This window comes from Colletes latitarsis, chromosome 7 (genome assembly GCF_051014445.1).
Source record: "Colletes latitarsis isolate SP2378_abdomen chromosome 7, iyColLati1, whole genome shotgun sequence".
NCBI lineage: Eukaryota > Metazoa > Arthropoda > Insecta > Hymenoptera > Colletidae > Colletes > Colletes latitarsis.
Window position 1 is genome coordinate 1,772,431 of NC_135140.1, and position 25,395 is coordinate 1,797,825.

Here is a 25,395-nt window from a genome sequence, read left to right on the forward strand (position 1 = left end):
ATTGACTGTTACTGTTTGGTACCACAATACAACGTGATTCAAATCCAAAAAACCCAGGATCTGGCCAACAAGTATGCGAAGAAGGCGAAATCATGAGCCAGATGCGGGCATTACCCAGACCTAACCCAGACCTAACCGGTTTTACAGACTAAAATACTGACCGGATCCAGGTTAAACTGACTGTTACTGTTTGGTACCACAATACAACGTGATTCAAACCCGAAAAAACCCAGAATCTGGCCAACAAGTATGCGAAGGTGGCAAAACCATGAGCCAGATGCGGGCATAACCCAGACCTAACCCAGACCTAACCGGTGTTACCAGCTAAAATACTGACCGGATCCAGGTTTAATTGTCTGTTACTGTTTGGTACCACATTACTACGTGATTCAAACCCGATAATACCCAGGATCTGGCCAACAAGTATGCGAAGGAGGCAAAATCATGAGCATAATGCTGGCATAACGCAGACCTAACCCAGACCTAACCGGTGTTACCAGCTAAAATACTGACCGGATCCAGGTTTATCTGGCTGTTACTGTTTGGTACCACAATACAACGTGATTCAAACCCGAAAAAACCCAGGATCTGGCCAACAAGTATGCGAAGAAGGCAAAATCATGAGCCAGATGCGGGCATAACCCGGACCTAACCGGTGTTATCCTCTAAAATATTGATCGAAACCGGGTTTAATTGTTTGTTTCAGTGTGGTACCACATTACTACGTGATTCAAACCCGAAAAAACCTAGGATCTAGCCAACAAGTATGCGAAGGAGGCAAAATCATGAACAAAATTCGGGCATAACGCAGACCTAACCCAGATCTAACCGGTGTTACCGACTAAAATACTGACCGGATCCAGGTTTAATTGACTGTTACTGTTTGGTACCACAATACAACGTGATTCAAATCCAAAAAACCCAGGATCTGGCCAACAAGTATGCGAAGAAGGCGAAATCATGAGCCAGATGCGGGCATTACCCAGACCTAACCCAGACCTAACCGGTTTTACAGACTAAAATACTGACCGGATCCAGGTTAAACTGACTGTTACTGTTTGGTACCACAATACAACGTGATTCAAACCCGAAAAAACCCAGAATCTGGCCAACAAGTATGCGAAGGTGGCAAAACCATGAGCCAGATGCGGGCATAACCCAGACCTAACCCAGACCTAACCGGTGTTACCAGCTAAAATACTGACCGGATCCAGGTTTAATTGTCTGTTACTGTTTGGTACCACATTACTACGTGATTCAAACCCGATAATACCCAGGATCTGGCCAACAAGTATGCGAAGGAGGCAAAATCATGAGCATAATGCTGGCATAACGCAGACCTAACCCAGACCTAACCGGTGTTACCAGCTAAAATACTGACCGGATCCAGGTTTATCTGGCTGTTACTGTTTGGTACCACAATACAACGTGATTCAAACCCGAAAAAACCCAGGATCTGGCCAACAAGTATGCGAAGAAGGCAAAATCATGAGCCAGATGCGGGCATAACCCGGACCTAACCGGTGTTATCCTCTAAAATATTGATCGAAACCGGGTTTAATTGTTTGTTTCAGTGTGGTACCACATTACTACGTGATTCAAACCCGAAAAAACCTAGGATCTAGCCAACAAGTATGCGAAGGAGGCAAAATCATGAACAAAATTCGGGCATAACCCAGACCTAACCCAGACCTAACCGGTGTTACCAGCTAAAATACTGACCGGATCCAGGTATAATTGTTTGTTTCAGTGTGGTACCACATTACTACGTGATTCAAATCCAAAAAACCCAGAATCTGGCTAACAGGTATGCTAAGAATGCAAAATCATGAGCCAGATGCGGGCATAACCCAGACCTAACCCAGACCTAACCGGTGTTACCAGCTAAAATACTGACCGGATCCAGGTATAATTGTTTGTTTCAGTGTGGTACCACATTACTACGTGATTCAAATTCAAAAAACCCGGGATCTGGCCAACAAGTATGCGAAGAAGGCAAAATCATAAGCCAGATGCGGGCATAACCCAGACCTAACCCAGACCTAACCGGTGTTACCGACTAAAATACTGACCGGATCCAGGTTTAACTGACTGTTACTGTTTGGTACCACAATACAACGTGATTCAAACCCGAAAAAACCCAGGATCTGGCCATCAAGTATGCGAAGAATGCAAAATCATGAGCCAGATGCGGGCATAACCCAGACCTAACCCAGACCTAACCGGTGTTACCAGCTAAAATACTGACCGGATCCAGGTATAATTGTTTGTTTCAGTGTGGTACCACATTACTACGTGATTCAAATCCAAAAAACCCAGAATCTGGCCAACAAGTATGCGAAGGAGGCAAAATCATGAGCATAATGCTGGCATAACGCAGACCTAACCCAGACCTAACCGGTGTTACCAGCTAAAATACTGACCGGATCCAGGTTTATCTGACTGTTACTGTTTGGTACCACAATACAACGTGATTCAAACCCGAAAAAACCCAGGATCTGGCCATCAAGTATGCGAAGAATGCAAAATCATGAGCCAGATGCGGGCATAACCCAGACCTAACCCAGACCTAACCGGTGTTACCAGCTAAAATACTGACCGGATCCAGGTTTAATTTTCTGTTACTGTTTGGTACCACATTACTACGTGATTCAAACCCGATAATACCCAGGATCTGGCCAACAAGTATGCGAAGGAGGCAAAATCAGGAGCATAATGCTGGCATAACGCAGACCTAACCCAGACCTAACCGGTGTTACCGACTAAAATACTGACCGAAGCCAGGTTTAATTGACTGTTACTGTGTGGTACCACATTACTACGTGATTCAAACCAGAGAAAACCCAGGAACTGGCCAACAAGCATGCGAAGAAGGCAAAATCATGATTAGATGCGGGCATAACCCAGACCTAACCAAGACCTAACCGGTGTTATCCCCTAAAATATTGATCGAAATCAGGTTTAATTGTCTCTTTCAGTGGGGTACCACAATACAACGTGATTCAAACCCGAAAAAACCCAGGATCTGGCCAACAAGTATGCGAAGAAGGCAAAATCATGAGCCTGATGCGGGCATAACCCGGACCTAACCTGTGTTATCCTCTAAAATATTGATCGAAACCGGGTTTAATTGTTTGTTTCAGTGTGGTAACACATTACTACGTGATTCAAACCCGAAAAAACCTAGGATCTAGCCAACAAGTATGCGAAGGAGGCAAAATCATGAACAAAATTCGGGCATAACCCAGACCTAACCCAGACCTAACCGGTGATACCGGCTAAAATACTTACCGGATCCAGGTATAATTGTTTGTTTCAGTGTGGTACCACATTACTACGTGATTCAAACCCGATAATACCCAGGATCTGGCCAACAAGTATGCGAAGGAGGCAAAATCAGGAGCATAATGCTGGCATAACGCAGACCTAACCCAGACCTAACCGGTGTTACCGACTAAAATACTGACCGAAGCCAGGTTTAATTGACTGTTACTGTGTGGTACCACATTACTACGTGATTCAAACCAGAGAAAACCCAGGAACTGGCCAACAAGCATGCGAAGAAGGCAAAATCATGATTAGATGCGGGCATAACCCAGACCTAACCAAGACCTAACCGGTGTTATCCCCTAAAATATTGATCGAAATCAGGTTTAATTGTCTCTTTCAGTGGGGTACCACAATACAACGTGATTCAAACCCGAAAAAACCCAGGATCTGGCCAACAAGTATGCGAAGAAGGCAAAATCATGAGCCAGATGCGGGCATAACCCGGACCTAACCTGTGTTATCCTCTAAAATATTGATCGAAACCGGGTTTAATTGTTTGTTTCAGTGTGGTAACACATTACTACGTGATTCAAACCCGAAAAAACCTAGGATCTAGCCAACAAGTATGCGAAGGAGGCAAAATCATGAACAAAATTCGGGCATAACCCAGACCTAACCCAGACCTAACCGGTGATACCGGCTAAAATACTTACCGGATCCAGGTATAATTGTTTGTTTCAGTGTGGTACCACATTACTACGTGATTCAAATCCAAAAAACCCGGAATCTGGCCAACAAGTATGCGAAGGAGGCAAAATCATGAGCATAATGATGGCATAACGCAGACCTAACCCAGACCTAACCGTTGTTGCCGACTAAAATACTGACCGGATCCAGGTTTAACTGACTGTTACTGTTTGGTACCACAATACAACGTGATTCAAACCCGAAAAAACCCAGGATCTGGCCAACAAGTATGCGAAGGAGGCAAAATCATGAGCATAATGCTGGCATAACGCAGACCTAACCCAGATCTAACCGGTGTTACCGACTAAAATACTGACCGGATCCAGGTTTAATTGACTGTTACTGTTTGGTACCACAATACAACGTGATTCAAACCCGAAAAACCCCAGGATCTGGCCATCAAGTATGCGAAGAATGCAAAATCATGTGCCAGGTGCGGGCATAACCCAGACCTAACCCAGACCTAACCGGTGTCACCGACTAAAATACTGACCGGATCCAGGTTTATCTGACTGTTACTGTTTGGTACCACAATACAACGTGATTCAAACCGGAAAAAACACAGGATCTGGCCAACAAGTATGCGAAGAAGGCAAGATCATGAGCCAGATGCGGGCATAACCCGGACCTAACCGGTGCTATCCTCCAAAATATTGATCGAAACCGGGTTTAATTGTTTGTTTCAGTGTGGTACCACATTACTACGTGATTCAAACCCGAAAAAACCTAGGATCTGGCCAACAAGTATGCGAAGGAGGCAAAATCATGAACAAAATGCGGGCATAACCCAGACCTAACCCAGACCTAACCGGTGATACCGGCTAAAATACGGACCGGATCCAGGTTTAATTGTCTGTTACTGTTTGGTACCACATTACTACGTGATTCAAACCCGATAATACTCAGGATCTGGCCAACAAGTATGCGAAGGAGGCAAAATCATGAGCATAATGCTGGCATAACGCAGACCTAACCCAGATCTAACCGGTGTTACCGACTAAAATACTGACCGGGTCCAGGTTTAATTGACTGTTACTGTTTGGTACCACAGTACAACGTGATTCAAACCCGAAAAACCCCAGGATCTGGCCATCAAGTATGCGAAGAATGCAAAATCATGAGCCAGGTGCGGGCATAACCCAGACCTAACCCAGACCTAACCGGTGTTACCAGCTAAAATACTGACCGGATCCAGGTATAATTGTTTGTTTCAGTGTGGTACCACATTACTACGTGATTCAAATCCAAAAAACCCAGAATCTGGCTAACAGGAATGCGAAGAATGCAAAATCATGAGCCAGATGCGGGCATAACCCAGACCTAACCCAGACCTAACCGGTGTTACCAGCTGAAATACTGACCGGATCCAGGTATAATTGTTTGTTTCAGTGTGGTACCACATTACTACGTGATTCAAATCCAAAAAACCTAGGATCTGGCCAACAAGTATGCGAAGAAGGCAAAATCATGAGCCGGATGCGGGCATAACCCAGACCTAACCCAGACCTAACCGGTGTTACCGACTAAAATACTGACCGGATCCAGGTTTAATTGTCTGTTACTGTTTGGTACTACATTACTACGTGATTCAAACCCGATGATACCCAGGATCTGGCCAACAAGTATGCGAAGGAGGCAAAATCATGAGCATAATGCTGGCATAACGCAGACCTAACCCAGATCTAACCGGTGTTACCGACTAAAATACTGACCGGATCCAGGTTTAATTGACTGTTACTGTTTGGTACCACAATACAACGTGATTCAAATCCAAAAAACCCAGGATCTGGCCAACAAGTATGCGAAGAAGGCAAAATCATGAGCCAGATGCGGGCATAACCCAGACCTAACCCAGACCTAACCGGTGTTACCGACTAAAATACTGACCGGATCCAGGTTTAACTGACTGTTACTGTATGGTACCACAATACAACGTGATTCAAACCCGAAAAAACCCAGGATCTGGCCATCAAGTATGCGAAGAATGCAAAATAATGAGCCAGATGCGGGCATAACCCAGACCTAACCCAGACCTAACCGGTGTTACCAGCTAAAATACTGACCGGATCCAGGTATAATTGTTTGTTTCAGTGTGGTACCACATTACTACGTGATTCAAATCCAAAAAACCCAGAATCTGGCCAACAAGTATGCGAAGGTGGCAAAATCATGAGCCAGATGCGGGCATAACCTAGACCTAACCCAGACCTAACCGGTGCTATCCTCTAAAATATTGGTCGAAACCGGGTTTAATTGTTTGTTTCAGTGTGGTACCACATTACTACGTGATTCAAATCCAAAAAACCCAGAATCTGGCTAACAGGTATGCGAAGAATGCAAAATCATGAGCCAGATGCGGGCATAACCCAGACCTAACCCAGACCTAACCGGTGTTACCAGCTAAAATACTGACCGGATCCAGGTATAAATGTTTGTTTCAGTGTGGTACCACATTAATACGTGATTCAAATCCAAAAAACCCAGAATCTGGCTGACGGGAATGCGAAGAATGCAAAATCATGAGCCAGATGCGGGCATAACCCCGACCTAACCCAGACCTAACCGGTGTTACCAGCTAAAATACCGACGGGATCCAGGTATAATTGTTTGTTTCAGTGTGGTACCACATTACTACGTGATTCAAATCCAAAAAACCCAGGATCTGGCCAACAAGTATGCGAAGAATGCAAAATCATGAGCCAGATGCGGGCGTAACCCAGACCTAACCCAGACCTAACCGGTGTTACCAGCTAAAATACTGACCGAATCCAGGTATAATTGTTTGTTTCAGTGTGGTACCACATTACTACGTGATTAAAATCCAAAAAATCCAGAATCTGGCCAACAAGTATGCGAAGGAGGCAAAATCATGAGCATAATGCTGGCATAAAGCAGACCTAACCCAGACCTAACCGGTGTTGCCGACTAAAATACTGACCGGATCCAGGTTTAACTGACTGTTACTGTTTGGTACCACAATACAACGTGATTCAAACCCGAAAAAACCCAGGATCTGGCCAACAAGTATGCGAAGGAGGCAAAATCATGAGCATAATGCTGGCATAACGCAGACCTAACCCAGACCTAACCGGTGTTACCGACCAAAATACTGACCGGATCCAGGTTTAACTGACTGTTACTGTTTGGTACCACAATACAACGTGATTCAAACCGGAAAAAACACAGGATCTGGCCAACAAGTATGCGAAGAAGGCAAGATCATAAGCCACATGCGGGCATAACCCGGACCTAACCGGTGCTATCCTCTAAAATATTGATCGAAACCGGGTTTAATTGTTTGTTTCAGTGTGGTACCACATTACTACGTGATTCAAACCCGAAAAAGCCTAGGATCTGGCCAACAAGTATGCGAAGGAGGCAAAATCATGAACAAAATGCGGGCATAACCCAGACCTAACCCAGACCTAACCGGTGATACCGGCTAAAATACTGACCGGATCCAGGTTTAATTGACTGTTACTGTTTGGTACCACAATACAACGTGATTCAAACACGAAAAAACCCAGGATCTGGCCATCAAGTATGCGAAGAATGCCAAATCATGAGCCAGATGCGGGCATAACACAGACCTAACCCAGACCTAACCGGTGATACCGGCTAAAATACTGACCGGATCCAGGTATAATTGACTGTTACTGTTTGGTACCACATTACTACGTGATTCAAACCCGAAAATACCCAGGATCTGGCCAACAAGTATGCGAAGGAGGCAAAATCATGAACAAAATGCGGGCATAACCCAGACCTAACCCAGACCTAACCGGTGTTACCAGCTAAAATACTGATGGAATCCAGGTATAATTGTTTGTTTCAGTGTGGTACCACATTACTACGTGATTCAAATCCAAAAACCCAGAATCTGGCTAACTGGTATGCGCAGAATGCAAAATCATGAGCCAGATGCGGGCATAACCCAGACCTAACCCAGACCTAACCGGTGTTACCAGCTAAAATACTGACCGGATCCAGGTATAATTGTTTGTTTCAGTGTGGTACCACATTACTACGTGATTCAAATCCAAAAAACCCAGAATCTGGCTAACAGGTATGCGAAGAATGCAAAATCATGAGCCAGATGCGGGCATAACCCAGACCTAACCGGTGTTACCAGCTAAAATACTGACCGGTTCCAGGTATAATTGTTTGTTTCAGTGTGGTACCACATTACTACGTGATTCAAATCCAAAAAACCCAGGATCTGGCCAACAAGTATGCGAAGAAGGCAAAATCATGAGCCAGATGCGGGCATAACCCAGACCTAATCCAGACCTAACCGGTGTTACCGACTAAAATACTGACCGAAGCCAGGTATAATTGACTGTTACTGTGTGGTACCACATTACTACGTGATTCAAACTAGAGAAAACCCAGGATCTGGCCAACAAGCATGCGAAGAAGGCAAAATCATAATCAAATGCGGGCATAACCCAGACCTAACCAAGACCTAACCGGTGTTATCCTCAAAAATATTGATCGAAACCAGGTTTAATTGTCTCTTTCAGTGTGGTACCACAATACAACGTGATTCAAACCCGAAAAAACCCAAGATCTGGCCAACAAGTATGCGAGGAAGGCAAAATCATGAGCCAGATGCGGGCATAACCCGGACCTAACCGGTGTTATCCTCTAAAATATTGATTGATACCGGGTTTAATTGTTTGTTTCAGAGTGGTACCACATTACTACGTGATTCAAACCCGAAAAAACCTAGGATCTGGCCAACAAGTATGCGAAGGAGGCAAAATCATGAACAAAATGCGGGCATAACCCAGACCTAACCCAGACCTAACCGGTGATACCGGCTAAAATACCGACCGAATCCAGGTTTAATTGACTGTTACTGTTTGGTACCACAATACAACGTGATTCAAACCCGAAAAAACCCAGGATCTGGCCATCAAGTATGCGAAGAATGCAAAATCATGAGCCAGATGCGGGCATAACCCAGACCTAATCCAGACCTAACCGGGGTTCCCGACTAAAATACTGACCGAAGCCAGGTATAATTGACTGTTACTGTGTGGTACCACATTACTACGTGATTCAAACTAGAGAAAACCCAGGATCTGGCCAGCAAGCATGCGAAGAAGGCAAAATCATGATCAAATGCGGGCATAACCCAGACCTAACCAAGACCTAACCGGTGTTAGCCTCAAAAATATTGATCGAAACCAGGTTTAATTGTCTCTTTCAGTGTGGTACCACAATACAACGTGATTCAAACCCGAAAAAACCCAAGATCTGGCCAACAAGTATGCGAGGAAGGCAAAATCATGAGCCTGATGCGGGCATAACCCGGACCTAACCGGTGTTATCCTCTAAAATATTGATTGATACCGGGTTTAATTGTTTGTTTCAGAGTGGTACCACATTACTACGTGATTCAAACCCGAAAAAACCTAGGATCTGGCCAACAAGTATGCGAAGGAGGCAAAATCATGAGCATAATGCTGGCATAACGCAGACCTAACCCAGACCTAACCGGTGTTACCAACTAAAATACTGACCGGATCCAGGTTTAACTGACTGTTACTGTTTGGTACCACAATACAACGTGATTCAAACCCGATAAAACCCAGGATCTGGCCATCAAGTATGCGAAGAATGCAAAATCATGAGCCAGATGCGGGCATAACCCAGACCTAACCCAGACCTAACCGGTGTTACCAGCTAAAATACTGACCGGATCCAGGTTTAATTGACTGTCACTGTTTGATACCGCATTAATACGTGATTCAAACCCGAAAATACCCAGGATCTGGCCAACAAGTATGCGAAGGAGGCAAAATCATGAGCATAATGCTGCCATAACGCAGACCTAACCCAGACCTAACCGGTGTTACCGACTAAAATACTGACCGGATCCAGGTTTAACTGACTGTTACTGTTTGGTACCACAATACAACGTGATTCAAACCCGAAAAAACCCAGGATCTGGCCATCAAGTATGCGAAGAATGCAAAATCATGAGCCAGATGCGGGCATAACCCAGACCTAACCCAGACCTAACCGGTGTTACCAGCTAAAATACTGACCGGATCCAGGTATAATTGTTTGTTTCAGTGAGGTACCACATTACTACGTGATTCAAACGAGAGAAAACCCAGGATCTGGCCAAACAGAATGCGGAAAATGCAAAATCATGAGCCAGATGCGGGCATAACCGAGACTTAACCCAGACCTAACCGGTGTTACCGACTAAAATACTGACCGGATCCAGGTTTAACTGACTGTTACTGTTTGGTACCACAATACAACGTGATTCAAACCCGAAAAAACCCAGGATCTGGCCATCAAGTATGCGAAGAATGCAAAATCATGAGCCAGATGCGGGCATAACCCAGACCAAACCCAGACCTAACCGGTGTTACCGGCCAAAATACTGACCGGATCCAGGTTTAATTGAGTGTTACTGTGTGGTACCTCATTACTACGTGATTCAAACCAGAGAAAACCCAGGATCTGGCCAACAAGCATGCGAAGAAGGCAAAATCATGATCAGATGCGGGCATAACCTAGACCTAACCCAGACCTAACCGGTGTTACCGACTAAAATAGTGACCGAAGCCAGGTTTAATTGACTGTTACTGTGTGGTGCCACATTACTACGTGATTCAAGCCCGAAAAAACCCAGGATCTGGCCAACAAGTATGCGAAGGAGGCAAAATCATGAGCCAGATGCGGGCATAACCCAGACATAACCCAGACCTAACCGGTGTTATCCTCTAAAATCTTGATCGAAACCAGGTTTAATTGTCTCTTTCAGTGTGGTACCACATTACTACGTGATTCAATGCCGTCATAACCCAGGATCTGTCCAACAAGTATACGAAGAAGGCAAAATCATGAGCCAGATGCGGCCATTACCCAGACCGAACCCAGACCTACCCGGTGATACCGGCTAAAATACTGAGCGGATCCAGGTATAATTGTTTGTTTCAGTGTGGTACCACATTACTACGTGATTCAAACCCGAAAAAACCAGGATATGGCTAACAGGTATGCGAAGAATGCAAAATCATGAGTCAGATGCGGGCATAACCCAGACCTAACCAAGACCTAACCGGTGTTATCCTCTAAAATATTGATCGAAACCAGGTTCAATTTTCTCTTTCAGTGTGGTACCACATTACTACGTGATTCAAACCCGAATAAACCCAGGATCTGGCCAACAAGCATGCGAAGAAGGCAAAATCATGATCAGATGCGGGCATAACCCAGACCTAACCAAGACCTAACCGGTGTTATCCTCAAAAATATTGATCGAAACCAGGTTTAATTGTCTCTTTCAGTGTGGTACCACAATACAACGTGATTCAAACCCGAAAAAACCCAGGATCTGGCCAACAAGTATGCGAGGAAGGCAAAATCATGGGCCAGATGCGGGCATAACCCGGACCTAACCGGTGTTATCCTCTAAAATATTGATTGAAACCGTGTTTAATTGACTGTTACTGTTTGGTACCACATTACTACGTGATTCAAACCCGAAAATACCCAGGATCTGCCCAACAAGTATGCGAAGGAGGCAAAATCATGAGCATAATGCTGGCATAACGCAGACCTAACCCAGACCTAACCGGTGTTACCAGCTAAAATACGGACCGGATCCAGGTTTATCTGACTGTTACTGTTTGGTACCACAATACAACGTGATTCAAACCCGAAAAAACCCAGGATCTGGCCATCAAGTATGCGAAGAATGCAAAATCATGAGCCAGATGCGGGCATAACCCAGACCTAACCCAGACCTAACCGGTGTTACCAGCTAAAATACTGACCGGATCCAGGTTTAATTGTCTGTTACTGTTTGGTACCACATTACTACGTGATTCAAACCCGATAATACCCAGGATCTGGCCAACAAGTATGCGAAGGAGGCAAAATCAGGAGCATAATGCTGGCATAACGCAGACCTAACCCAGACCTAACCGGTGTTACCGACTAAAATACTGACCGAAGCCAGGTTTAATTGACTGTTACTGTGTGGTACCACATTACTACGTGATTCAAACCAGAGAAAACCCAGGAACTGGCCAACAAGCATGCGAAGAAGGCAAAATCATGATTAGATGCGGGCATAACCCAGACCTAACCAAGACCTAACCGGTGTTATCCCCTAAAATATTGATCGAAATCAGGTTTAATTGTCTCTTTCAGTGGGGTACCACAATACAACGTGATTCAAACCCGAAAAAACCCAGGATCTGGCCAACAAGTATGCGAAGAAGGCAAAATCATGAGCCAGATGCGGGCATAACCCGGACCTAACCGGTGTTATCCTCTAAAATATTGATCGAAACCGGGTTTAATTGTTCGTTTCAGTGTGGTAACACATTACTACGTGATTCAAACCCGAAAAAACCTAGGATCTAGCCAACAAGTATGCGAAGGAGGCAAAATCATGAACAAAATTCGGGCATAACCCAGACCTAACCCAGACCTAACCGGTGATACCGGCTAAAATACTTACCGGATCCAGGTATAATTGTTTGTTTCAGTGTGGTACCACATTACTACGTGATTCAAATCCAAAAAACCCGGAATCTGGCCAACAAGTATGCGAAGGAGGCAAAATCATGAGCATAATGATGGCATAACGCAGACCTAACCCATGCCTAACCGTTGTTGCCGACTAAAATACTGACCGGATCCAGGTTTATCTGACTGTTACTGTTTGGTACCACAATACAACGTGATTCAAACCGGAAAAAACACAGGATCTGGCCAACAAGTATGCGAAGAAGGCAAGATCATGAGCCAGATGCGGGCATAACCCGGACCTAACCGGTGCTATCCTCTAAAATATAGATCGAAACCGGGTTTAATTGTTTGTTTCAGTGTGGTAACACATTACTACGTGATTCAAACCCGAAAAAACCTAGGATCTGGCCAACAAGTATGCGAAGGAGGCAAAATCATGAACAAAATGCGGGCATAACCCAGACCTAACCCAGACCTAACCGGTGATACCGGCTAAAATACGGACCGGATCCAGGTATAATTGTTTGTTTCAGTGTGGTACCACATTACTACGTGATTCAAATCCAAAAAACCCAGAATCTGGCTAACAGGAATGCGAAGAATGCAAAATCATGAGCCAGATGCGGGCATAACCCAGACCTAACCCAGACCTAACCGGTGTTACCAGCTAAAATACTGACCGGATCCAGGTATAATTGTTTGTTTCAGTGTGGTACCACATTACTACGTGATTCAAATCCAAAAAACCTAGGATCTGGCCAACAAGTATGCGAAGAAGGCAAAATCATGAGCCAGATGCGGGCATAACCCAGACCTAACCCAGACCTAACCGGTGTTACCGACTAAAATACTGACCGGATCCAGGTTTAATTGTCTGTTACTGTTTGGTACCACATTACTACGTGATTCAAACCCGATAATACTCAGGATCTGGCCAACAAGTATGCGAAGGAGGCAAAATCATGAGCATAATGCTGGCATAACGCAGACCTAACCCAGATCTAACCGGTGTTACCGACTAAAATACTGACCGGGTCCAGGTTTAATTGACTGTTACTGTTTGGTACCACAATACAACGTGATTCAAACCCGAAAAACCCCAGGATCTGGCCATCAAGTATGCGAAGAATGCAAAATCATGAGCCAGGTGCGGGCATAACCCAGACCTAACCCAGACCTAACCGGTGTTACCAGCTAAAATACTGACCGGATCCAGGTATAATTGTTTGTTTCAGTGTGGTACCACATTACTACGTGATTCAAATCCAAAAAACCCAGAATCTGGCTAACAGGAATGCGAAGAATGCAAAATCATGAGCCAGATGCGGGCATAACCCAGACCTAACCCAGACCTAACCGGTGTTACCAGCTAAAATACTGACCGGATCCAGGTATAATTGTTTGTTTCAGTGTGGTACCACATTACTACGTGATTCAAATCCAAAAAACCTAGGATCTGGCCAACAAGTATGCGAAGAAGGCAAAATCATGAGCCAGATGCGGGCATAACCCAGACCTAACCCAGACCTAACCGGTGTTACCGACTAAAATACTGACCGGATCCAGGTTTAATTGTCTGTTACTGTTTGGTACTACATTACTACGTGATTCAAACCCGATAATACCCAGGATCTGGCCAACAAGTATGCGAAGGAGGCAAAATCATGAGCATAATGCTGGCATAACGCAGACCTAACCCAGATCTAACCGGTGTTACCGACTAAAATACTGACCGGATCCAGGTTTAATTGACTGTTACTGTTTGGTACCACAATACAACGTGATTCAAATCCAAAAAACCCAGGATCTGGCCAACAAGTATGCGAAGAAGGCAAAATCATGAGCCAGATGCGGGCATAACCTTGACCTAACCCAGACCTAACCGGTGTTACCGACTAAAATACTGACCGGATCCAGGTTTAACTGACTGTTACTGTATGGTACCACAATACAACGTGATTCAAACCCGAAAAAACCCAGGATCTGGCCATCAAGTATGCGAAGAATGCAAAATCATGAGCCAGATGCGGGCATAACCCAGACCTAACCCAGACCTAACCGGTGTTACCAGCTAAAATACTGACCGGATCCAGGTATAATTGTTTGTTTCAGTGTGGCACCACATTACTACGTGATTCAAATCCAAAAAACCCAGAATCTGGCCAACAAGTATGCGAAGGTGGCAAAATCATGAGCCAGATGCGGGCATAACCTAGACCTAACCCAGACCTAACCGGTGCTATCCTCTAAAATATTGATCGAAACCGGGTTTAATTGTTTGTTTCAGTGTGGTACCACATTACTACGTGATTCAAATCCAAAAAACCCAGAATCTGGCTAACAGGTATGCGAAGAATGCAAAATCATGAGCCAGATGCGGCCATAACCCAGACCTAACCCAGACCTAACCGGTGTTACCAGCTAAAATACTGACCGGATCCAGGTATAATTATTTCTTTCAGTGTGGTACCACATTACTACGTGATTCAAATCCAAAAAACCCAGAATCTGGCCAACAAGTATGCGAAGGTGGCAAAACCATGAGCCAGATGCGGGCATAACCCAGACCTAACCCAGACCTAACCGGTGTTACCAGCTAAAATACTGACCGGATCCAGGTTTAATTGTCTGTTACTGTTTGGTACCACATTACTACGTGATTCAAACCCGATAATACCCAGGATCTGGCCAACAAGTATGCGAAGGAGGCAAAATCATGAGCATAATGCTGGCATAACGCAGACCTAACACAGATCTAACCGGTGTTACCAACTAAAATACTGACCGGATCCAGGTATAATTGTTTGTTTCAGTGTGGTACCACATTACTACGTGATTCAAATCCAAAAAACCCAGAATCTGGCTAACAGGAATGCGAAGAATGCAAAATCATGAGCCAGATGCGGGCATAACCCAGACCTAACCCAGACCTAACCGGTGTTACCAGCTAAAATACTGACCGGATCCAGGTATAATTGTTTGTTTCAGTGTGGTACCACATTACTACGTGATTCAAATCCAAAAAACCTAGGATCTGGCCAACAAGTATGCGAAGAAGGCAAAATCATGAGCCAGATGCGGGCATAACCCAGACCTAACCCAGACCTAACCGGTGTTACCGACTAAAATACTGACCGGATCCAGGTTTAATTGTCTGTTACTGTTTGGTACTACATTACTACGTGATTCAAACCCGATAATACCCAGGATCTGGCCAACAAGTATGCGAAGGAGGCAAAATCATGAGCATAATGCTGGCATAACGCAGACCTAACCCAGATCTAACCGGTGTTACCGACTAAAATACTGACCGGATCCAGGTTTAATTGACTGTTACTGTTTGGTACCACAATACAACGTGATTCAAATCCAAAAAACCCAGGATCTGGCCAACAAGTATGCGAAGAAGGCAAAATCATGAGCCAGATGCGGGCATAACCTTGACCTAACCCAGACCTAACCGGTGTTACCGACTAAAATACTGACCGGATCCAGGTTTAACTGACTGTTACTGTATGGTACCACAATACAACGTGATTCAAACCCGAAAAAACCCAGGATCTGGCCATCAAGTATGCGAAGAATGCAAAATCATGAGCCAGATGCGGGCATAACCCAGACCTAACCCAGACCTAACCGGTGTTACCAGCTAAAATACTGACCGGATCCAGGTATAATTGTTTGTTTCAGTGTGGCACCACATTACTACGTGATTCAAATCCAAAAAACCCAGAATCTGGCCAACAAGTATGCGAAGGTGGCAAAATCATGAGCCAGATGCGGGCATAACCTAGACCTAACCCAGACCTAACCGGTGCTATCCTCTAAAATATTGATCGAAACCGGGTTTAATTGTTTGTTTCAGTGTGGTACCACATTACTACGTGATTCAAATCCAAAAAACCCAGAATCTGGCTAACAGGTATGCGAAGAATGCAAAATCATGAGCCAGATGCGGGCATAACCCAGACCTAACCCAGACCTAACCGGTGTTACCAGCTAAAATACTGACCGGATCCAGGTATAATTGTTTGTTTCAGTGTGGTACCACATTACTACGTGATTGCAATCCAAAAAACCCAGGATCTGGCCAACAAGTATGCGAAGAAGGCAAAATCATGAGCCAGATGCGGGCATAACCCAGATCTAACCCAGACCTAACCGGTGTTACCGACTAAAATACTGACCGGATCCAGGTTTAACTGACTGTTACTGTTTGGTGCCACAATACAACGTGATTCAAACCCGAAAAAACCCAGGATCAGGCCATCAAGTATGCTAAGAATGCAAAATCATGAGCCAGATGCGGGCATAACCCAGACCTAACCGGTGTTACCAGCTAAAATACTGACCGGATCCAGGTATAATTATTTCTTTCAGTGTGGTACCACATTACTACGTGATTCAAATCCAAAAAACCCAGAATCTGGCCAACAAGTATGCGAAGGTGGCAAAACCATGAGCCAGATGCGGGCATAACCCAGACCTAACCCAGACCTAACCGGTGTTACCAGCTAAAATACTGACCGGATCCAGGTTTAATTGTCTGTTACTGTTTGGTACCACATTACTACGTGATTCAAACCCGATAATACCCAGGATCTGGCCAACAAGTATGCGAAGGAGGCAAAATCATGAGCATAATGCTGGCATAACGCAGACCTAACACAGATCTAACCGGTGTTACCAACTAAAATACTGACCGGATCCAGGTTTAATTGACTGTTACTGTTTGGTACCACAATACAACGTGATTCAAACCCGAAAAAACCCAGGATCTGGCCATCAAGTATGCGAAGAATGCAAAATCATGAGCCAGGTGCGGGCATAACCCAGACCTAACTCAGACCTAACCGGTGTTACCAGCTAAAATACTGGACCGGATCCAGGTATAATTGTTTGTTTCAGTGTGGTACCACATTACTACGTGATTCAAATCCAAAAAACCCAGAATCTGGCTGACAGGAATGCGAAGAATGCAAAATCATGAGCCAGATGCGGGCATAACCCAGACCTAACCCAGACCTAACCGGTGTTACCAGCTAAAATACCGACGGGATCCAGGTATAATTGTTTGTTTCAGTGTGGTACAACATTACTACGTGATTCAAATCCAAAAAACCCAGGATCTGGCCAACAAGTATGCGAAGAATGCAAAATCATGAGCCAGATGCGGGCGTAACCCAGACCTAACCCAGACCTAACCGGTGTTACCAGCTAAAATACTGACCGAATCCAGGTATAATTGTTTGTTTCAGTGTGGTACCACATTACTACGTGATTCAAATCCAAAAAACCCAGAATCTGGCCAACAAGTATGCGAAGGAGGCAAAATCATGGGCATAATGCTGGCATAAAGCAGACCTAACCCAGACCTAACCGGTGTTGCCGACTAAAATACTGAACGGATCCAGGTTTAACTGACTGTTACTGTTTGGTACCACAATACAACGTGATTCAAACCGGAAAAAACACAGGATCTGGCCAACAAGTATGCGAAGAAGGCAAGATCATAAGCCAGATGCGGGCATAACCCGGACCTAACCGGTGCTATCCTCTAAAATATTGATCGAAACCGGGTTTAATTGTTTGTTTCAGTGTGGTACCACATTACTACGTGATTCAAACCCGAAAAAACCTAGGATCTGGCCAACAAGTATGCGAAGGAGGCAAAATCATGAACAAAATGCGGGCATAACCCAGACCTAACCCAGACCTAACCGGTGATACCGGCTAAAATACGGACCGGATCCAGGTTTAATTGTCTGTTACTGTTTGGTACCACATTACTACGTGATTCAAACCCGATAATACTCAGGATCTGGCCAACAAGTATGCGAAGGAGGCAAAATCATGATCAAATGCGGGCATAACCCAGACCTAACCAAGACCTAACCGGTGTTATCCTCAAAAATATTGATCGAAACCAGGTTTAATTATCTCTTTCAGTATGGTACCACAATACAACGTGATTCAAACCCGAAAAAACCCAAGATCTGGCCAACAAGTATGCGAGGAAGGCAAAATCATGAGCCAGATGCGGGCATAACCCGGACCTAACCGGTGTTATCCTCTAAAATATTGATTGATACCGGGTTTAATTGTTTGTTTCAGAGTGGTACCACATTACTACGTGATTCAAACCCGAAAAAACCTAGGATCTGGCCAACAAGTATGCGAAGGAGGCAAAATCATGAACAAAATGCGGGCATAACCCAGACCTAACCCAGACCTAACCGGTGATACCGGCTAAAATACCTACCGGATCCAGGTTTAATTGACTGTTACTGTTTGGTACCGCATTACTACGTGATTCAAACCCGAAAATACCCAGGATCTGGCCAACAAGTATGCGAAGGAGGCAAAATCATGAGCGAGATGCGGGCATAACCCAGACCTAACCCAGACCTAACCGGTGTTACCAGCTAAAATACTGACCGGATCCAGGTTTAATTGACTGTTACTGTTTGGTACCGCATTAATACGTGATTCAAACCCGAAAATACCCAGGATCTGGCCAACAAGTATGCGAAGGAGGCAAAATCATGAGCATAATGCTGCCATAACGCAGACCTAACCCAGACCTAACCGGTGTTACCGACTAAAATACTGACCGGATCCAGGTTTAACGGACTGTTACTGTTTGGTACCACAATACAACGTTATTCAAACCCGAAAAAACCCAGGATCTGGCCATCAAGTATGCGAAGAATGCAAAATCATGAGCCAGATGCGGGCATAACCCAGACCTAACCCAGACCTAACCGGTGTTACCAGCTAAAATACTGACCGGATCCAGGTATAATTGTTTGTTTCAGTGAGGTACCACATTACTACGTGATTCAAACGAGAGAAACCCCAGGATCTGGCCAAACAGAATGCGGAAAATGCAAAATCATGAGCCAGATGCGGGCATAACCGAGACTTAACCCAGACCTAACCGGTGTTACCGACTAAAATACTGACCGGATCCAGGTTTAACTGACTGTTACTGTTTGGTACCACAATACAACGTGATTCAAACCCGAAAAAACCCAGGATCTGGCCATCAAGTATGCGAAGAATGCAAAGTCATGAGCCAGATGCGGGCATAACCCAGACCAAACCCAGACCTAACCGGTGTTACCGGCCAAAATACTGACCGGATCCAGGTTTAATTGAGTGTTACTGTGTGGTACCTCCTTACTACGTGATTCAAACCAGAGAAAACACAGGATCTGGCCAACAAGCATGAGAAGAAGGCAAAATCATGATCAGATGCGGGCATAACCTAGACCTAACCCAGACCTAACCGGTGTTACCGACTAAAATAGTGACCGAAGCCAGGTTTAATTGACTGTTACTGTGTGGTGCCACATTACTACGTGATTCAAGCCCGAAAAAACCCAGGATCTGGCCAACAAGTATGCGAAGGAGGCAAAATCATGAGCCAGATGCGGGCATAACCCAGACATAACCCAGACCTAACCGGTGTTATCCTCTAAAATCTTGATCGAAACCAGGTTTAATTGTCTCTTTCAGTGTGGTACCACATTACTACGTGATTCAATGCCGTCATAACCCAGGATCTGTCCAACAAGTATACGAAGAAGGCAAAATCATGAGCCAGATGCGGCCATTACCCAGACCTAACCCAGACCTACCCGGTGATACCGGCTAAAATACTGAGCGGATCCAGGTATAATTGTTTGTTTCAGTGTGGTACCACTTTACTACGTGATTCAAACCCGAAAAAACCAGGATATGGCTAACAGGTATGCGAAGAATGCAAAATCATGAGTCAGATGCGGGCATAACCCAGTCCTAACCAAGACCTAACCGGTGTTATCCTCTAAAATATTGATCGAAACCAGGTTCAATTTTCTCTTTCAGTGTGGTACCACATTACTACATGATTCAAACCCGAATAAACCCAGGATCTGGCCAACAAGCATGCGAAGAAGGCAAAATCATGATCAGATGCGGGCATAACCCAGACCTAACCAAGACCTAACCGGTGTTATCCTCAAAAATATTGATCGAAACCAGGTTTAATTTTCTCTTTCAGTGTGGTACCACAATACAACGTGATTCAAACCCGAAAAAACCCAGGATTTGGCCAACAAGTATGCGAAGAAGGCAAAATCATGAGCCAGATGAGGGCACAACCCAGACCTAACCCAGACCTGACCGGTGTTACCGACTAAAATACTGACCGAAGCCAGGATTAATTGACTGTTACTGTGTGGTACCACATTACTACGTGATTCAAACCAGAGAAACCCCAGGATCTGGCCAACAAGCATGCGAAGAAGGCAAAATCATGAACAGATGCGGGCATAACCCACACCTAACCAAGACCTAACCGGTGTTATCCTCTAAAATATTGATCGAAACCAGGTTTAATTGTCTCTTTCAGTGTGGTACCACAATACAACGTGATTCAAACCCGAAAAAACCCAGGATCTGGCCAACAAGTATGCGAGGAAGGCAAAATCATGAGCCAGATGCGGGCATAACCCGGACCTAACCGGTGTTATCCTCTAAAATATTGATTGAAACCAGGTTTAATTTTCTCTTTCAGTGTGGTACCACAATACAACGTGATTCAAACCCGAAAAAACCCAGGATCTGGCCAACAAGTATGCGAAGAAGGCAAAATCATGAGCCAGATGCGGGCATAACCCGGACCTAACCGGTGTTATCCTCTAAAATATTGATCGAAACCGGGTTTAATTGTTTGTTTCAGTGTGGTACCACATTACTACGTGATTCAAATCCAAAAAACCTAGGATCTGGCCAACAAGTATGCGAAGAAGGCAAAATCATGAGCCAGATGCTGGCATAACCCAGACCTAACCCAGACCTAACCGGTGTTACCGACTAAAATACTGACCGGATCCAGGTTTAATTGTCTGTTACTGTTTGGTACTACATTACTACGTGATTCAAACCCGATAATACCCAGGATCTGGCCAACAAGTATGCGAAGGAGGCAAAATCATGAGCATAATGCTGGCATAACGCAGACCTAACCCAGATCTAACCGGTGTTACCGACTAAAATACTGACCGGATCCAGGTTTAATTGACTGTTACTGTTTGGTACCACAATACAACGTGATTCAAATCCAAAAAACCCAGGATCTGGCCAACAAGTATGCGAAGAAGGCAAAATCATGAGCCAGATGCGGGCATAACCCAGACCTAACCCAGACCTAACCGGTGTTACCGACTAAAATACTGACCGGATCCAGGTTTAACTGACTGTTACTGTATGGTACCACAATACAACGTGATTCAAACCCGAAAAAACCCAGGATCTGGCCATCAAGTATGCGAAGAATGCAAAATCATGAGCCAGATGCGGGCATTACCCAGACCTAACCCAGACCTAACCGGTGTTACCAGCTAAAATACTGACCGGATCCAGGTATAATTGTTTGTTTCAGTGTGGTACCACATTACTACGTGATTCAAATCCAAAAAACCCAGAATCTGGCCAACAAGTATGCGAAGGTGGCAAAATCATGAGCCAGATGCGGGCATAACCTAGACATAACCCAGACCTAACCGGTGCTATCCTCTAAAATATTGATCGAAACCGGGTTTAATTGTTTGTTTCAGTGTGGTACCACATTACTACGTGATTTAAACCCGAAAAAACCTAGGATCTGGCCAACAAGTATGCGAAGGAGGCAAAATCATGAACAAAATGCGGGCATAACCCAGACCTAACCCAGACCTAACCGGTGATACCGGCTAAAATACTGACCGGATCCAGGTTTAATTGTCTGTTACTGTTTGGTACCACATTACTACGTGATTCAAACCCGATAATACCCAGGATCTGGCCAACAAGTATGCGAAGGCGGCAAAATCATGAGCATAATGCTGGCATAACGCAGACCTAACCCAGACCTAACCGGTGTTACCGACTAAAATACTGACCGGATCCAGGTTTAATTGACTGTTACTGTTTGGTACCACAATACAACGTGATTCAAACCCGAAAAAACCCAGGATCTGGCCATCAAGTATGCGAAGAATGCAAAATCATGAGCCAGGTGCGCGCATAACCCAGCCCTAACCCAGACCTAACCGGTGTTACCAGCTAAAATACTGACCGGATCCAGGTATAATTGTTTGTTTCAGTGTGGTACCACATTACTACGTGATTGAAATCCAAAAAACCCAGGATCTGGCCAACAAGTATGCGAAGAAGGCAAAATCATGAGCCATATGCGGGCATAACCCAGATCTAACCCAGACCTAACCGGTGTTACCGACTAAAATACTGACCGTATCCAGGTTTAACTGACTGTTACTGTATGGTACCACAATACAACGTGATTCAAACCCGAAAAAACCCAGGATCTGGCCATCAAGTATGCGAAGAATGCAAAATCATGAGCCAGATGCGGGCATTACCCAGACCTAACCCAGACCTAACCGGTGTTACCAGCTAAAATACTGACCGGATCCAGGTATAATTGTTTGTTTCAGTGTGGTACCACATTACTACGTGATTCAAATCCAAAAAACCCAGAATCTGGCCAACAAGTATGCGAAGGTGGCAAAATCATGAGCCAGATGCGGGCATAACCTAGACATAACCCAGACCTAACCGGTGCTATCCTCTAAAATATTGATCGAAACCGGGTTTAATTGTTTGTTTCAGTGTGGTACCACATTACTACGTGATTTAAACCCGAAAAAACCTAGGATCTGGCCAACAAGTATGCGAAGGAGGCAAAATCATGAACAAAATGCGGGCATAACCCAGACCTAACCCAGACCTAACCGGTGATACCGGCTAAAATACTGACCGGATCCAGGTTTAATTGTCTGTTACTGTTTGGTACCACATTACTACGTGATTCAAACCCGATAATACCCAGGATCTGGCCAACAAGTATGCGAAGGCGGCAAAATCATGAGCATAATGCTGGCATAACGCAGACCTAACCCAGACCTAACCGGTGTTACCGACTAAAATACTGACCGGATCCAGGTTTAATTGACTGTTACTGTTTGGTACCACAATACAACGTGATTCAAACCCGAAAAAACCCAGGATCTGGCCATCAAGTATGCGAAGAATGCAAAATCATGAGCCAGGTGCGCGCATAACCCAGCCCTAACCCAGACCTAACCGGTGTTACCAGCTAAAATACTGACCGGATCCAGGTATAATTGTTTGTTTCAGTGTGGTACCACATTACTACGTGATTGAAATCCAAAAAACCCAGGATCTGGCCAACAAGTATGCGAAGAAGGCAAAATCATGAGCCAGATGCGGGCATAACCCAGATCTAACACAGACCTAACCGGTGTTACCGACTAAAATACTGACCGGATCCAGGTTTAACTGACTGTTACTGTTTGGTACCACAATACAACGTGATTCAAACCCGAAAAAACCCAGGATCAGGCCATCAAGTATGCGAAGAATGCAAAATCATGAGCCAGACGCGGGCATAACCCAGACCTAACCGGTGTTACCAGCTAAAATACTGACCGGATCCAGGTATAATTATTTCCTTCAGTGTGGTACCACATTACTACGTGATTCAAATCCAAAAAACCCAGAATCTGGCCAACAAGTATGCGAAGGTGGCAAAACCATGAGCCAGATGCGGGCATAACCCAGACCTAACCCAGACCTAACCGGTGTTACCAGCTAAAATACTGACCGGATCCAGGTTTAATTGTCTGTTACTGTTTGGTACCACATTACTACGTGATTCAAACCCGATAATACCCAGGATCTGGCCAACAAGTATGCGAAGGAGGCAAAATCATGAGCATAATGCTGGCATAACGCAGACCTAACCCAGATCTAACCGGTGTTACCGACTAAAATACTGACCGGATCCAGGTTTAATTGACTGTTACTGTTTGGTACCACAATACAACGTGATTCAAACCCGAAAAAACCCAGGATCTGGCCATCAAGTATGCGAAGAATGCAAAATCATGAGCCAGGTGCGGGCATAACCCAGACCTAACCCAGACCTAACCGGTGTTACCAGCTAAAATACTGACCGGATCCAGGTATAATTGTTTGTTTCAGTGTGGTACCACATTACTACGTGATTCAAATCCAAAAAACCCAGAATCTGGCTGACAGGAATGCGAAGAATGCAAAATCATGAGCCAGGTGCGGGCGCAACCCAGACCTAACCCAGACCTAACCGGTGTTACCAGCTAAAATACTGACCGAATCCAGGTATAATTGTTTGTTTCAGTGTGGTACCACATTACTACGTGATTCAAATCCAAAAAACCCAGAATCTGGCCAACAAGTATGCGAAGGAGGCAAAATCATGAGCATAATGCTGGCATAACGCAGACCTAACCCAGACCTAACCGGTGTTACCGACCAAAATACTGACCGGATCCAGGTTTAACTGACTGTTACTGTTTGGTACCACAATACAACGTGATTCAAACCCGAAAAAACCCAGGATCTGGCCAACAAGTATGCGAAGGAGGCAAAATCATGAGCATAATGCTGGCATAACGCAGACCTAACCCAGACCTAACCGGTGTTACCGACCAAAATACTGACCGGATCCAGGTTTAACTGACTGTTACTGTTTGGTACCACAACACAACGTGATTCAAACCGGAAAAAACACAGGATCTGGCCAACAAGTATGCGAAGAAGGCAAGATCATAAGCCAGATGCGGGCATAACCCGGACCTAACCGGTGCTATCCTCTAAAATATTGATCGAAACCGGGTTTAATTGTTTGTTTCAGTGTGGTACCACATTACTACGTGATTCAAACCCGAAAAAACCTAGGATCTGGCCAACAAGTATGCGAAGGAGGCAAAATCATGAACAAAATGCGGGCATAACCCAGACCTAACCCAGACCTAACCGGTG